Source organism: Pseudophryne corroboree, chromosome 2 (genome assembly GCF_028390025.1).
Source record: "Pseudophryne corroboree isolate aPseCor3 chromosome 2, aPseCor3.hap2, whole genome shotgun sequence".
Taxonomy (NCBI): Eukaryota; Metazoa; Chordata; class Amphibia; order Anura; family Myobatrachidae; genus Pseudophryne; species Pseudophryne corroboree.
Window position 1 is genome coordinate 862,810,561 of NC_086445.1, and position 17,231 is coordinate 862,827,791.

A 17,231-nucleotide genomic window follows, 5' to 3' on the forward strand; every position below is an offset into this window, starting at 1 on the left:
ATCAACTTTTTATCAGGAGCAACCCACGCTTCATCACACACGTCATTTAATTCTTCTGATTCAGGAAAAACTGTTTGTAGTTTTTTCACACCATACATAATACCCTGTTTTACGGTATCTGTAGTATCAGCTAAATGTAACGTCTCCTTCATTGCCAAAATCATATAACGTGTGGCCCTACTGGAAAATACGTTTGAATTTCTACCGTCGTCACTGGAATCAGTGCCCGTGTCTGGGTCTGTGTCGACCGACTGAGGCAAAGGGCGTTTTACAGCCCCTGACGGTGTTTGAGGCGCCTGGACAGGCATTAATTGATTGTCCGGCCGCCTCATGTCCTCAACTGACTGTTTAAGGGAAGATAAACCATCACGTAATTCCACAAATAAAGGCATCCATTCTGGTGTCGACCCCCTGGGGGGTGACATCTGCATATTTGGCAATTGCTCCGCCTCCACACCAATATCGTCCTCATACATGTCGACACCACGTACCGACACACACCGCAAACTCACAGGGAATGCTCTAATGAAGACAGGACCCACTAGCCCTTTTGGGGAGACAGAGGGAGAGTCTGCCAGCACACACCACAAAGCGCTATATATACAAGGGATATCCTTATATTAAGTGCTCCCTTATAGCTGCTTTAATATATATATATATAGCCATTAATGTGCCCCCCCTCTCTGTTTTACCCTGTTTCTGTAGTGCAGTGCAGGGGAGAGACCTGGGAGCCGTTCTGACCAGCGGAGCTGTGACAGAAAATGGCGCCGTGTGCTGAGGAGATAGGCCCCGCCCCTTTTTCGGCGGGTTCTTCTCCCGCTATTTTTCCAGTCAGGCAGGGGTTAAATATCTCCATATAGCCCCTATGGGCTATATGTGAGGTATTTTTAGCCTTGTATAAGGTTTATATTTGCCTCTCAGAGCGCCCCCCCCCAGCGCTCTGCACCCTCAGTGACTGCCCAGTGAAGTGTGCTGAGAGGAAAATGGCGCACAGCTGCAGTGCTGTGCGCTACCTTATGAAGACTGAGGAGTCTTCAGCCGCCGGTTTCCGGACCTCTTCACGCTTCAGCATCTGCAAGGGGGTCGGCGGCGCGGCTCCGGGACCGGACTCCACGGCTGGGCCTGTGTTCGATCCCTCTGGAGCTAATGGTGTCCAGTAGCCAAGCAGCAAATCCACTCTGCATGCAGGTGAGTTTACTACTTTCCCCCTAAGTCCCACGTTGCAGTGATCCTGTTGCCAGCAGGACTCACTGTAAAGAAAAAAACCTAAACTAAACTTTCTCTAAGCAGCTCTTTAGGAGAGCCACCTAGATTGCACCCTTCTCGTTCGGGCACAAAATCTAACTGGAGTCTGGAGGAGGGTCATAGGGGGAGGAGCCAGTGCACACCACCTGACCTAGTAAAGCTTTACTTTTTTGTGCCCTGTCTCCTGCGGAGCCGCTATTCCCCATGGTCCTTTCAGGAACCCCAGCATCCACTTAGGACGATAGAGAAATACAGTTTCTGAGTCTTTCACATTGCTCAATGAAACGGGTCTGAACCGTGTAGGACCCTGCTTTTTAACCGTTTTAAAATACCGGTATTCTATAACCGGTAAATTCAATGTGGCGCTTTCAGACTGTAGTTAAACCAGTTTTGGAAGGCTTAAAAACCGTCAATTTACCGGGTTATAGTTGCGGTGTGAAAGGGGTATAACTCTCTCTGCACATGTTATATCTGCCTCCCCTGCAGTGTACATGGTGAACAAAGTTGCTGCTACGATCAGGTCTGAATTAGGCCCTAAACTCTTAGGGGCATATATGTCAATCATTTCATTACTTATGTTTTTGTATACATTATATATCTCTAGAATTTAGCAAAAATCTCCCCATGACTAGAAAATCACATTAGCTCCGTAATGATACCACATTTCACATTACAGATAAGGGAAATATTTTGCAATGCATGATGCTACTCCCTCTGGCACAGCTGACACGTACAGATAGGGAGCTCTTGCAGTTCAATGGCCAAAATAATAAACCAAAACAAATAAATATAACAAAAAAAACAACAACAATATGACAAAAAAATAAAAACATATGTTCCGTAAGGAGTCAATCCAATTAGGCACAAGTTGCAACTTGTTTCATGAAACTCGCAGACTTCGTACGAATGCACGTACCCGAGAATTTTCCAATCCTATTAAAAATGTCTATTCGTGATACTAGTACGGTTTCGTGGTACGCAGTGGGGGTTTGCGAACTATCTGGAAAATGCGATGCAAGACAAGTGCATGAAAGAGTGCAGTGACCTTCCTGGACCCCCCAAAAATTACAATTTAATTTGCAGAATCATACATAAGGCTGGCAGTTGTCATAAGCAAAGTACTGGAGATTTTTAAAGTTGTTAAATTAATGATTTGTGCATTTAAAAAAAAAATATATATAAAAAGCAAACTATTTTTGTTTACTTTCATATGGGGAAAAAAAAGAAAAATCTTTAAAAAAAAAAAGGAAAAAGAAGATTTAGGGGTACTTAGTTTGAGGTGACTTTAAAAAATGTCTAAAATAAATAAAAAAGCAATTATTTAACAAAATAAATTTGGGGTACAAAGCAACAAAAAATTTGATGTTTGGGTAATTTGAGGACATTTTTATTTAAACCCCCAAAAATGACATGTAATGTTTGTACTTATTAAGCTAATTGGAAGCTTCAATAATCATTAGGGAGGGTGTCCAAGGGATCTGCACGGTGTTGTGACATTTCAACCTTAAAATAAAGCTTTTCCCTACCATCTCTCAGGTAAGAATGGAAAAATGTGAGTTTACTCTGCCTGATTAATTGCGAGTTTCTTACTGGGTAAAAAAATGTGGATTTGCAGAGAAAACACCAACTTGAAACTCACAGTCTGCAACTCGCACCTGATAGGACTGACCCCTTAAATTGGGTTGGGTATGCGTTACCGCCGCTGGGGATCCCGGCGGTCAGCATACCAACCATGGGATCCCGGCAGCGGAATGGCGTGGAGGGGGGGGGGGGGGTTTGGGCGCAACAAGCCCCTTGCGGGGAATAGTCCCTGCCAGTCGGCATGCACTGTCGAGATTTAAAAAGGGGTGCAGGATGTAGCCATCGGTAGTGTGACCGAAGGCCTCCTGACGCGGGTCACATAACACAGTACATCCCTTTAAATTGAATCAAATCCAAGAAGCATGTGATTAACCTGCTGGCAGCTCAACCCTATCACTCACTACAGTGGTCATGGAGTTACTTGTATGATAGTGACGCGCATGCCTGATATCTACTTGGCACAGGAATTTGACGTCTTTCAGACTGACGTGGAAAACATCAGGGAGATTTTCTGCAAAAGGTAAATAAACGCTCTTTTTCACAGTCTGCACACCAACAGTAATACATATATCACAATGCAAAACATGGTGATTTTATCCTGTGTAAATCGGAGTTGAATTAGGAAATATAATTAATATGCCACTTAGTATAGTTTTGGGCAAATTAGTTCTAATGCACAGTTGAATCAGAGATTATGTAATATTAATATTAGATTTTAATGATACATTCCGGTGATAGATGATTTTCTGAAGAAGATCACCCCTATCGCCACATTTTAATAACCAGACACTATGGGCCTGAGTTTAAGTTGGAAGTAGCTGTAAATTCGGTATCCGGACTCTGGGTCGACACCACTTAGGTCGACACCCATTGGTCGACAGAGAATAGGTCGATATGACCATTAGGTCGACGTGAACAAGGTCGACCTGCAAAAAAGGTCGACATGAGACTTTTTTTTTTACTTTTCATACTTCACGATCCACGTGGACTACGATTGGGAATGGTAACCTTGCCCGAAGCATGCCAAGCGAAGCGAGCCATGTGTGGGGACACGGTGCACTAATTGGGTTTCCCGGTCACTTTACAAAGAAAACATCAACAACAAAAAAACATGAAAAACTCATGTCGACCTTTTTTTCATGTTGACCTTATGGCTGTGTCGACCTATTTATAGTGTCGACCTAGCCACTGTCGACCAATAGGTTTCGACCTAGACACTGCCGACCCTGAGTCCCATACACGTAAATTCTGACACAGTGGAACAATGTTTTCTGTATGTGCAGCTTCTCCATGGTGTTCGTACAGAGACGCAGTGCATATTAGGATGCATGGTCTCTGAAATATAATGGCCAATCCTGGGCGGTGACTGGAGGGTAAAATGGTAGAGCCGGCCCTAAGCATGGGCAGTATACGCAAATACCTAGGGGCATCTGGAAAAGCCTGCAGTCAGCAGCTAGGCCCGTCCTGGACATGCGCAGAATCGGGCTCTGAACTACAAGTAAAATGGCCACGAGAGGGTTGCTGCACATGCCCAGACGCAGCAGCTCCTTCCATGCGCCTTTGCAGAGCTTGTGAGTCACACCTCACACCTTCTTCTCCAGCAAGCTGCAGCCACCAAGCTTAGCTGCACAACACAGGAGCCGAGCAAAGCAGGGTCGGCCACGGTCCTAACTCTTAACTAAGTCAAGTGCATGTGTCTCACACAAGGTCCAAGCTGCAGGCAGCACAATACAGTAGTGAGTGTGCACTTCATGTCAGAGTGAGAGTCCGACTCCATCCTACACAAGACCATACACAGTCAATTTTCTGTGCTGCAAGGGGTGCTGTGCTTTGAGATGAGAGGTGTGCTTTGAAGGAAGAGGGGTGTTGTGCTGTGATGAGATAGGGGTGCTGTAATGTGAGAGGAGAGGTGTGCAGTGATGAGTAAGAGGTGCTATGCTGTGAGGGGAGATGGGTGATGAGTACTGTGTTGTGAAGGTGGAGGGGTGCTGTACTGTGAGGGGAAGAGGGGTGCTGTGAGGAGAGAGGTGAGCTGTAATGTGAGGGGAGGGGTGGTATTCATGTGACTGCCGGTCAGCTGACCGACAGTCACATGACCTCCTCCACCAGCTCACTATCCAGATGGTCGGCATGCCGACCAACAGGGACTATTTCCACTCGTGGGTGTTCACGACACCCATAGAGTGGGAATAGAACCCGTGGCGACCGCAGGTCGCCACCGAGCCCACAGCGTGGCGAGCGCAGCGAGCCCGCAAGGGGCTTGCTGCACCCGCCCCTCCCCGCCGGCGTCGGTAAGCTGGTCAGCAGTACTACACCCGAGGGGAGAGGTGTGCTGTGATGAGTAAGAGGTGCTATGCTGTGAGGAGTGAGGGGTGCTGTGTTGTGAAGGTAAAGGGGTGTTGTGAGTGGAGAGGGGTGTTTTGCTGTGAGGGGAGAATTGTGCTGTGCTGCAAGGGGTGCTGTGTTGTCGAGGTAGAGGGGTGCTGTGAGGGGAGAGGTGTGCTGTGCTGTACTGTGAGGGGAGAGGTATGCTGTGATGGGTGAGATGTGCTGCGATGGGTGAGATGTGCTGTGAAGGTAGAGGGGAGCTGCGCTGTAAGTGGAGAGGGGAGCTGAAAGGAGTGCCGTACTGTGATTGTTTTTTGTGTTTTCAAAAATTTGATTAGTTACAACAGATGTAAAAATAGAAGTGCATTTAGTTAAAAGTTTATATTTTTTTTTTAGCATATTTACACTTTAGGACCACTTCAGTGAAGATCCCCTTAACTGACCATGGGGTATATGCAATTGCGGTCGAATTCCCGAAAATGTCGAAAAACGGGACATTTTCGCCAAAAAAAAAAAAAAAATGTTGACAATGCAATTCAGTACTTTTCGTCAAAAAAACAGACTTTCAAAATTCGACTTTTTGAAATTCGACATTTGTCAAATTCGACATTTCTGCGATGGTACAAATGCGGCAATTCGACAAAAGTATATTCAATTGAAGATTGTAAATTCGACAACAGTGCTTTTAGACAGTAAATTCGTCATTTTCAATCCGCCACACTTTGCTGGCGGAATCTAATAAAAAAATTTACAAACATGCTTTTTTTTGTGTTTTTTTTTATTGGTAATAGCATATCTATTTATATTAGAAGGGATTAGGTGCTTGGTTTGTCAATTTTGTAGGCACAAGTATTATTTATATATTTTAAAAAATATATATATATTTTTTTTAAATGGAATGGTAAAAATCAGAAAAAAAAATGCGTGGGGTTTCCCCTCATAAGCATAACCAGCCTCGGGCTTTTCGAGCCGGTCCTGGTTCTAAAAATCCGGGGAAAAAACTGACATGGGATCCCCTGTATTTTTAAAACCACCACCGGGCTCTGCGCCTGGTGCTGGTGCAAAATATACGGGGGACAAAAAGCGTAGGGGTCCCCCGTATTTTTTACACCAGCATCGGGCTCCACTAGCTGGGTAGATAATGCCACAGCCGGGGGTCACTTTTATACAGCGCCTTGCGGCCGTGGCATTAAATACGCAACTAGTCACCCCTGGACGGGGTACCCTGGAGGAGTGGGGACCCCTTCAATCAAGGGGTCCCCCCCCCCTCCAGACACCCAAGGGCCAGGGGTGAAGCCCGAGGCTATCCCCCCCCCATCCAAGGGCTGCGGATGGGGGGCTGATAGCCTTGTGAAAATTGAAAGAACATTGGTTTTTTCCAGTAGTACTACAAGTCCCAGCAAGCCTCCCCGCAAGCTGGTACTTGGAGAACCACAAGTACCAGCATGCGGGAGAAAAACGGGCCCGCTGGTACCTGTAGTTCTACTGGGAAAAAAATACCCAAATAAAAACAGGACACGCACACCGTGAGAGTAAAACTTTATTTCACACATGTCGACACACACATACTTACCTATGTTCACACGCCGACCTCTGTCCACTTGTCCAAGTAGAATCCACGGTGTACCTGAAAATAAAATTATACTCACCTGATCCAGTGTCCTGTGGTCTTTTATTATAATCCACGTACTTGGCACACAAAAAAACGAACACCCGGACCAGGCGGACTGAAAGGGGTCCCATGTTTACACATGGGACCCCTTTCCCCGAATGCAGAGACCCCCCCGTGACTGCTGTCACAGAAAGGTCTCTTCAGCCAATCAGGAAGCGCCACTTCGTGGCACTCTCTTGATTGGCTGTATGCGCGTCTGCTGGCAGACAGCGCATCGCACAGCTCCCGCCATTAGTTTCAATGGTGGGAACTTTGCGGTCAGCGGTGGGGTTACCCGCGGTCAGCCGCTGACCGCGGGTGACCTCACCGCTGACCGCGGGTGACCTCACCGCTGACTGCAAAGTTCCCACCATTGAATACAATGGTAAGGCTTTGTGATGCGCTGTCTGACAGCTCAGACACGCATAGCCAATCAGCAGAGTGCCACGACGTTGCACTCGCTGATTGGCTGAAGGGACCCTCTGTGACAGGAGTCACGTGGGGTCCCGGCATTCGTGGAAGGGGGCCCATGTGTAAATATGGGACCCCTTTCAGTTCGTTTGGTCCGGGTGTTCGTTTTGTTGTTTTGCCAAGTATGAGGATTATTTTAAAAGATCCGGACACTGGATCAGGTGAGTATAATTTTATTCACAGGTACCCCGGATTCTTCAGTGACGAGGGGGGGGTGGCAGTCGGCGGGTCAACATAGGTAAGTATGTATGTGTCGGCATGTATGAAATAAACTTTTACTTTCACAGTGTGTGTCTCCTGTTTTTATTTGGGTATTTTTTTTTTTTTAAAAACATAGTTTTTTATTTCAGTTGAAGCATAATGAAAAATTCACAATAGAGTACATCATAGTATACAGTCAGTGAAAGGTATAACAGAAACATTTGTCTATCAAGCAATAAAAAATAAAACAGCAGTGTGAACCAATATTAGAGCTAAGATGCATATTAAAAGCACAATAAAGGTTCTTTCAGGTGTTTAAGACAAACAGTGCGAGCCCGGATCCATGCCCGCATCAACATCTACGTCCGCTCTCTCCCTAAGTATCAAGTGAGATTGGGGGGTCCTGTCCATAAACTCTAGTTTCGTACCATAAGGTGTTGTGAAAGCATCTCCACACCTGTTCCTTTAATGGGCGGGACAGGGTTTCTATATAGCTTTCCCATGTCTCAAAAAATTTCATAGTAAACCTTTCCTTTTGTAAAGAGGCCTCCAGCCATTCCATTCTAAAGATATGAAAGGTCTTTCCTAAGAAAAGTGACATTGGTGGGGCCGACGGTTGTATCCACATCTGTAAGATACATTTTTTAGCTGCTGCAGAGACTATCATTAACAATTTTTTAACACCCTGTGCCACCCTAGTACCCTCCGGTAGTATACCAAATATTGCCCATTCAGGGGTAAGTGGTAAATAGTTAACTAGGTGTTGGGTAACGTATCTCCATATCTGGACCCAAAATCTCCGAATTATGGGGCATCCCCATAGACAGTGGAACAGCTCCGCCCGTTGTATACCACATCTAGGGCATGAAGAATCTTCTAACAAGCCCATCAGGTGTCTACGGTGTGGGGACAAATACGTTCTATGCCAGATATTTAAAAAGAGTTCGACATAGGACGCAGCGGGTATTAATTTGATGGATAGCTCGAAGGATCTCAACAATTTTGTCATGGTAAGGGACGGAAAATAATCTCTCCACTGTGCCATTCCCGTCGTCATATTATCATATTGTAGGGGTGTGTGCAAGAATGAATAATGGATGGAAATTGCCTTGGAAGAGGGGTTCCCATTCCTTAATAACTTGTCTAACGGGTTATCATAGTCTTGTGGGGATAGTAACCTAGAAGTAACAGCCACATAATGTTGGGCTTGTAGGTACGCTAAGGGAAACTTATTTAATATTGGAAAGAGTGTCACCGCTTGCGCGAATGTGAGTGGTTTTCGCGACTCGCCATTTGTGATTTGATGTATAGAAGTAATGCCGTGCCTTTCCCAGAGAGTGAAGGGGTGGCTTGCATTTCCATCTTGAAAACGGGTATTGCGAACTAGGGGGAGGAAAAGGGACACATATGGGTTTAAAGAACATTTACGCCGTAAGATGTGCCAAACTCTCCGAGTGGACATCAGCAGTGGGTTCGCACGCACCGAAGTGGGTATCTCTTCGTCATGTAAATGTAGGAAAGAGACAATACTACCACCATTTAAGAAGGCGGATTCCAGGGTCGTATTGGAGTACATATTTTCCCTGTGTAGCCAATCTCTCAAATAGCGTAAGTGGGAGGCATGGCTATATTCTGATATATTAGGGAGATTCACACCTCCATTGTGTCGGCGCTGCTGTAGTTTCGCCAAACTAATCCGTGCCCGCTTACCGTTCCAAATGAAGGTACGCATAATTTTATTAATTTCTGTCGTGGCGCTCCTAGACAGTAAAATAGGGAGAGATTGTAATAGATATAAGAGTCTAGGAAATAGAATCATTTTCACCAAGTTCACTCTGCCCAAATACGAAATTTTAAGGTGTCTCCAACGCTCTGTATCATCCCTCATACTGCGCACAATTTGCTTCAGATTAAGACTGTACAAATTGTTTAAGTTTTTTGGGATCTGTACCCCTAGATAAGTAATTGCTTTGGTTGCCCAACTAACTGGGGTCTCCCGGAACCAAGCCGGGCGTGCATAACCTGGTTTTAGATATAGGGCTGTGGACTTTTCAAAGTTGACCTCGAACCCCGATACCCGCCCAAACTCTCTGACACGTTCCATCAGCGGCCCCAGGGCCCTCCTTGGTTCTGACAAAAATAAGAGGACGTCATCGGCAAATGCCGATATCTTTACCTCTTCCATGCCAATGCTAATGCCTCTGAATTGGGACCAACTTTGTAGCACCCGCAACATAGGGTCTAATGCCAGATTGAAAAGCAAGGGCGAAAGGGGGCAACCCTGCCTTGTCCCTCTGGTAAGCTCAATATTATCCCCCTTGGTACCATTAATCAGTAATGAAGTGTATGGATGTGTATAGAAAGTTTTTATTAAGGATTGGAATGTCTGTCCAAAACCCCTTCTCTCTAAGATGTCGTATAGATAGGGCCAAGAGACCATATCAAATGCTTTAGTCGCATCTAGGCTCAAGAGCATATTTGGAGTATCAGTCTGGAGACTCGCCGCCATAACCGCAGCTATGGCAGTGCGAATCCCCTTCACCGAGTGTCTGCCCCTGGTGAAGCCTAATTGGTGGTCCGTGAGCATAGTCGCTAAAAAGGATTGAAGCCTGTCCGCCATTATCTTAGCCAAGATTTTGAAGTCAACGTTCAAAAGTGTAATGGGTCGGTAGGAGGATGGTAGAGAGTGATCTTTATTAGGTTTTGGTATAAGGGTTGTGAAAGCCTGATTGAAAGTGGGGTATGGGGGGGACTCTGATTGAATATGGTTGTATAGGGTGTGTAATGCTGGAATAGCATCGTGATGCAGGAGTTTATAATATTCTATGGAATAGCCATCCGGTCCCGGCGCCTTGTTTAGATGCATAGAGGAGATGGCTTTAGCAATCTCCTCCTCTGTGATCGCCCTCTCTAGGTCTTCCCGCTGCAGGGGTGTTATACAAGGGAGATTTGCCTCGTCTAAAAGTTTAGCCGACAGTGTCGGATCATGTGGTGTCGGTGTGTAAAGCTGGCGAAAATAGTCCTGGAATGTCCGCACGATGTCCACAGTTTTAGTGTGTAAGACATCAGTGCGACTGTCATGTATTGTAGAAATATGGCCACGTCGCTTGAAGCTTTTGGTCATGTTTGCCAGCAAAGTCCCTGTTTTGTTTCCCCAGCGAAAATATTTTTGTGTAGTGTAGTCCAGTTTCTGCTGTGCTTGCGCTATTAAAAAGGTATCATATAAGCGGCGGGAGGCAATGTAGGCATCGTGGGAGAGGGAGTTAGGGTTTGAGATATACTCTGCCAAGCGTGTTCGCATCGCATGTAATAGGTCATCATGTTGCGTCTTGTTCACTCGATTTCTATGCGCTACATATGACATAATGTGCCCTCTCATCACCACCTTGGACGTTTCCCAGAACAAAATAGGGTTGTCCCAGTGTTCCAGGTTATCGTCCGAGAACTCCGCCCATTTCAACCTGAGAAACCGTTTAAACTGTTCAGAGTGAAAAAGGTATGAGGGGAATCGCCAGAAGAGAGGACGTGAGCCCATGGAGCGGGCACAGAGCGTAACCGACACCGGTGCATGGTCAGAGACAGCAATGTCCCCCACCTGGGCATCCGTAGTGTCCGAGAGTAGAGGCGTGGACAACAGTATGCAATCTATGCGAGAGAAGGACCCATGGACCGCCGAATGAAACGTGTAAGACCTGTCAGTAGGATTAAGCAGTCTCCACGGGTCAACTAATGAATGATCCACTAGTAATCGAGAAATCTGACACCATTGAGGGGCCGTTCGGTTCACCGGGGTTGGGCATTTGTCAACCAAAGGGTCCGAGATCGTATTAAAATCACCGCCTATTATGAGTTCGTGATTGCTTCTACTATGAAGAAGTTGCGAGATACGTTGGTAAAAGGCCGGCTGTTCAATATTAGGGGCATATAGATTGAGCAGAGTGAACTTAGCATCGTGTACCTGGATATCCATGAGGATATAACGACCCTCCGGGTCCAGGTCCGTATTCAAAATAGTGTAGGGAAGGTGTCGGGCAAAAATGATCGCTACTCCGCGCGATTTGGTACGGTAAGATGCAGAAAAGCAGTCACCTATCCACCCATCGCGTAGTGCAGAATCCTCTCCCCTCTTCCAATGCGTCTCTTGGATATAAACGATATCAGGTTTAAATTTTTTAAGGGCGGAGGTCACTTTTTTGCGTTTTATTGGAGTATTAAGACCCCCTACATTCCATGAGGTGATTTTGATGGAACAAGGCAGTCGTTGGGGAGAGCCGTGTGGCCCAGGATAAGGGGTCGTCATCCTATACCTGTCAGTGGATGTGTGTAAATGCAGATATATTCAGCAAGCGCGGGGTCACCCCTGTCCCAGCAAGCAGGGCAAACCCCAAGGGTGTATAATCGGCATGGATCCGGGCCCAACACATAAAGTAAGACCGCATACAATGGATATAACCATAGAAAAGACAGCTTCAAAAGAACATTTTCAAACTTTTTCCCGTCCAAACTAACATAGTTCCGGCCTCTGAAGCTCACTTCAGAGGGCGGTAAACATAAGTGTAAGCAGAACCAAACATAAAAAACAAACATCACAACAGTTGCAAAAATAACATTCAAGTAGTATGACCAAATGTATCAAGTAACACAAGATCAGGAGAGCGTATCATCTCATTTTCCAGAAAGCCATAAAGGCTCATTAATGTGAATAGGCAGGTGATTTCCCAGATTGACGGTTTGGCTGCAAGTGGGCCCGGGCCTCAGTCGGATTGTCAAAAATAAATGTCTGCCCATTTTCGGTGATTTTTAATTTAGCTGGGTACAACAATGCGAAGCGCTTATTGTGATCAGCCAGGAATTTACAGAGCGGGGAAAACTCTTTGCGTTTTTGGGCCACCGCGACGGAGAAGTCCTGGAAAATGAGAATCCGATGGTCTTCAATGACCAGGTCACGATTCCGTTTAAAAGCAGCCAGGATCCTCTCCTTGTCACGGTAGTCCAGAAATTTAGCAATGACTGGGCGGGGCCTCCTATCAGGACCTTCACGTTCTGGGCCCAGCCGATGAGCCCGCTCGATACGTGGGGTCCCCGTGTCGCCATGGAGATTGAGCGCCTCGACCAGCTGTATACCTATAAAATCTATCAGGGCCGACCCTCTAACCTGTTCGGGGATACCCACAAAGCGGAGGTTATTTCGCCTGTGGCGATTTTCTAAGTCATCCACCTTGTCAACAAGCGTTTGGTAGGAGGCCATAGTAGATGTGTTGGACGATTGTATGGTATGTAAGTCATCCTCAACGTCGCTAACCCTTTGTTCCAGTGTACCCAGCCTATTAGAATGGTCAGACAGGGAAGTCAAGGCTGAGTCTAAAGACGTTTGCAATTTGTCTAACCTTTTGTCAATATTGGGCATTAGCTGGTCAAATTTAACCTCAAATCGGGGGAGGAAATTCTGAAATTTCTCATCTATCATAGGCATGAGTAGTTCAAATTTCTCCTCGATTTTCGGCATCAACACCTCGAGTAATGCCGATGCCACGTCCGGAGACGATGTATGAGGCCCTCCTCTTTCCCCAGCGGGATGTACAGGGGAGGAGCCACCTTGTGGCGAAGGTGGGGAGGGGCTAGGCTTCGCTGGCGTTTTTTTGGGATTAACCATAGTACGGGTAGTTCTGGGCGGGAGTGAGGACAAGGATTTGTTAAGAAACTTGTCCATACACCAGGCCCAAAGGCAAAAAACCCAGGCTCCGAAATATCAAGAGAAAAAGCAATTCCAATCTGAGATTGATACAACAAATAGAAAAGAGACCGCTCTCCAGGGAGTTAGTAAGATCACATCCTAGATGTTAAACAGTAGATACTAAAATGAAAATGACCCTAAACGAAATGTAACAGTAATTATGCAAGGGCAGTTGTGCAATATTCTGAGTAGTGGTTAAAGCACAGACATTCAGACCTAAGAGGTATTACATACAACAGCAATAAGAACTTCACATATCAATATGAGAAAATTATAGATATTCAACAAGTAAGAGACACGGTAGATATAATAGGTGGAGATGCAGCCCAAATCAAACACCTGCACTTGTCTCCAAGGTAATCCTAAGCGCAGCCTACTAGTGGCTACAGGTGTGTACTGAAGACCTGTTGCGTTTACAGTAAATTAAATAAAATAAAATATATATCAATAAATAAAGAGAAGAGAGAGAGAGAAAGGAAAAAAAAAAAAAAAAAAGAATCCTGGTATACACAGCTAGTAAATGCCGATAAGGGTGTGTTGTGAAATGTTCCAATGGGGACAGCAGGGCAGCATTCGATGGAGAGCAATTCAGAGCCGGAGCAGGTAATGCAGGCGGGCACCGTGACCGGTCAAGTAGTAGGTCAAAGCAAAAAAAATAAATAAATAAATAAATAAATAAAGATAATAATAGGGGTGCAGCAGAGTCCAAATGTTCAGTTTGGCAAACGTAGTCAGGCTGAGAATCAAGGCCGGGCTGTTATGAGAGGGAAGGGAAAATTGGGGGGGTAAGAGAGAAGTTGGGGGAGGAAAGGGGGCAGTGAGGGGAGGGCAAGGATAACACAATAGGAGGGGAAGGAGTCAAGAGTGGGAAGGTAGAAATGGGGAGAGAAGTTAATATGAAAGAGAGGTGACAGACAATATTAGTACCGGGGGACCCCTCTCCCAGGGTCTGCGAGGGCACCAGAAGTCTCCACAGCGTCTTCAGGCAGCGTTTGCGGTTCTCGCTCGGCAGCACAGCAAGGGCTCAGCAGGCATGGAAGGGAGCCTCCACTTCAGGCAGCCACGGACCGCACCGCAGCACAGCCCACAGCTAGGTGAGTCCCAGGAGAATATTCCTCTACAGGGGCGGGTGACAGTCAGCAGATTACGGTAGAGGCGAGTCTCTCACTGAGTGGGTGTACCGCCGCTCCCCGTCCACACGGCACCCGCTGATGGAGGAGCGCAGGGCCAGCAGAGACCCTGCACACGGCGCCGTCCGCGGGCACCCAGAAGCCGGAAGTGTAGACGGGGCCGCAGCAGCTACAGGGAGGAGAGTCCACGGCAAGTCTGCGGAGCCAGGGAGATGTATGGGTCGTCACCCCGGGAGTTACAGACAGGTCTCCAGGAGTAGTGAGTCCGGGCGGGCAGGCGGGGCGTCACCAGCGGGATCGTTCCAGCCACGGCCGGGGGAGGCGAGCAGAGACGCCACGAACTCTCCAAGGGTTGATTCACCGCGGGCAGGACGGTCCCCAGCTCCGTGCCCGAAGTCAGTCCGAGGCAACCACAGCAGCGGTCCCGACAGGTAGGGAATCAACAGGGGGTGAGAGCCCACGAGTGATCCAGACAGGCAGTGGGGGAAGGTTGAAGGATACAGCGATCAGCGCAGGCGAGGGAGGAAGAAGGTGTAGGCCCACACTACGTGGCGGCTCAGTTAGGAGCCTGACTCCGGGGAAAGAGGCTCACAGTCAGTCCACCAGCCGGTTAAAGGCACCGTCGGGTACCTCTAATTACAGGGTAGATAGTCCCGTATCGATTGTGGGGTAGAACAGGCTGTAATTGTACAGATGGCAGCAGATAGAGCAAGGAAGAGCAGAGCTCAGTTAAAATGCGGCCACCTTAAGTGCACCGCCCACCGGAAGTCCTTTTGGGTATTTTTTTCCAGTAGAACTACAGGTACCAGCGGGCCCGTTTTTCCACCCGCATGCTGGTACTTGTGGTTCTCCAAGTACCAGCTTGTGGGGGAGGCTTGCTGGGACTTGTAGTTCTTCTGGAAAAAACAATATTCTATCATTTTACTCAAGGCTATCAGCCCCCCATCCGCAGCCCTTGGATGGGGGGGACAGCCTTGGGCTTCACCCCTGGCCCTTGAATGGCTGGGGGGGACCCCTTGATTGAAGGGGTCCCCACTCCCCCAGGGTACCCCGGCCAGGGGTGACTAGTTGGATATTTAATGCCACGGCCGCAGGGCGCTGTATAAAAGTGACCCCCGGCTGTGGCATTATCTGTCCAGCTAGTGGAGCCCGATGCTGGTGTAAAAAATACGGGGGACCCCTACGCTTTTTGTCCCCCGTATTTTTTGCACCAGCACCAGGCGCAGAGCCCGGTGCTGGTTTTAAAAATACGGGGGATCCCCTGTCAGTTTCCCCCCCGGATTTTTAGAACCAGGACCGGCTCGAAGAGCCCGAGGCTGGTTATGCTTAGGAGGGGGGACCCCACGCAATTTTTTTTCGTGGTTTTTACCGTTTTTCTTAAATTTTTACAAGTCTAATCAAAATCCGTCAAATCGTCCGTTTTTCGACAGCGGGACTGTCGAATCCGTTTTTTATTGAATATGTTGAATTCCGGCACCCACTTGCCGGAATTCGACGGTCGAATCGTGTCGAATTAAAAAACAGGCGAAAAATTGCCGCGATTCGCCGGCAATTGCATATACCCCCATGAGTCTGGTCCACCCTGCTGCAGCCATCAAATGTTGCCAAATGTATTACGCTCAGCTGATGATGTCTAACTAATAGCTGATGGGTGCATGACATCAGAGAATGGTACACACACTGCAAGGGTGCATCATAAAACATTTGTGAATTAACCTTAATATCAAGTTTATTTTATTGCATTTCATAAGTATAACTACACAGTTTAATCCAGGGCCAGACTGAGGTTTGTGGGGTCCCAGGGCCAATAACTTGTGGAGAAGCCTACCAACTAAATTGGCAATATGATATGCTAGAGATGTTAATAAAAAGGACAATGTGTAAACATTCCTGGCACAAATGTGTTAAACACACAGCAGTGCCCCCAGTTCAAATTTTTTCACACAGAAATCCCTGTTCTAATGTGTGGGGCCCCCGGGGAGATCCATTCAGCACTTCCTCCTGCTGCTGCTAGCCCCTGGGTGTGATGTTGCAGTCTGTGACAGTGGGGGGTCCATTGACTGGGGTTAAGTGTGGGTACTCTGCCACTGGGATCTATTACCACTAGAGGGGTGGAGGTAGATAACATCGGGGTTCTTTTGCCACGGGGAGTATTTCTGATGGGGGAGTGGAAAGCAATTTTACAGTGGGGGCTTATAGTCATGGGGGGATGGGGTGGGGTGTAAAACATCCCCTAGGTATATTTAAAAAATAAATTAAAAAATGTAAGTATATTATTAAAAATATGACAATTTGTGAGTTTTTTTTTTTGTTTTTGTTTTTTTAAATTGTACGTTAAGTGGTTAATCCAGCTCCAGGGAAGGCAGAGCGCAAAGACGCCTACAAGACTGCATACGGCCACATGTACGCATTATTTCCATGCACAGAAAGTCGGGTTGTCTATGGCTAACTTGTGTACGCAACTACGCATCAGGCCCATTGTTACCACTCGGAATATCTAGGAAATCTGTCATAATATAAGAGAAGTAGATTTCCCTTGAGCTGTCAGCCTTCAGCTTTGAAATGCAACCTCATGTTCCAGAACTGCTGCGAAATATGCTTCTAATCATGATTGTTTAATTATACACCACCTCAGAGTCCGTGCTTATTCATGGTAACAATTTATAGCCTTCTCATGATGCATATGCAAAATCATGGTCATAAAGAAGTCTTGTAAATATTTAGTCGCTACAGGAACCCTTGCAAGGTAAAATAAATAAATGAGAAAACCCCCAGCAGGAAATATGAGCTGTGTACTGTTACCACACCATGGTGCCTCAGCACATGCTAAATAATGTTAAACAGCCCGAGAGGTGAACTTAAATTAACTCATGGTTAATGGCCCGGTTGG

At 46.7% G+C, this 17,231-nt stretch overlaps 1 protein-coding gene across 7 annotated transcripts in view; it reads right to left on the reverse strand.

The window, feature by feature from the left end:
* The window catches only part of SPECC1 (sperm antigen with calponin homology and coiled-coil domains 1), a 1,059,948-nt gene that overhangs the window by 719,988 nt on the left and 322,729 nt on the right, over positions 1-17,231 (reverse strand). The gene's annotated exons all lie outside the window — the stretch shown is intronic.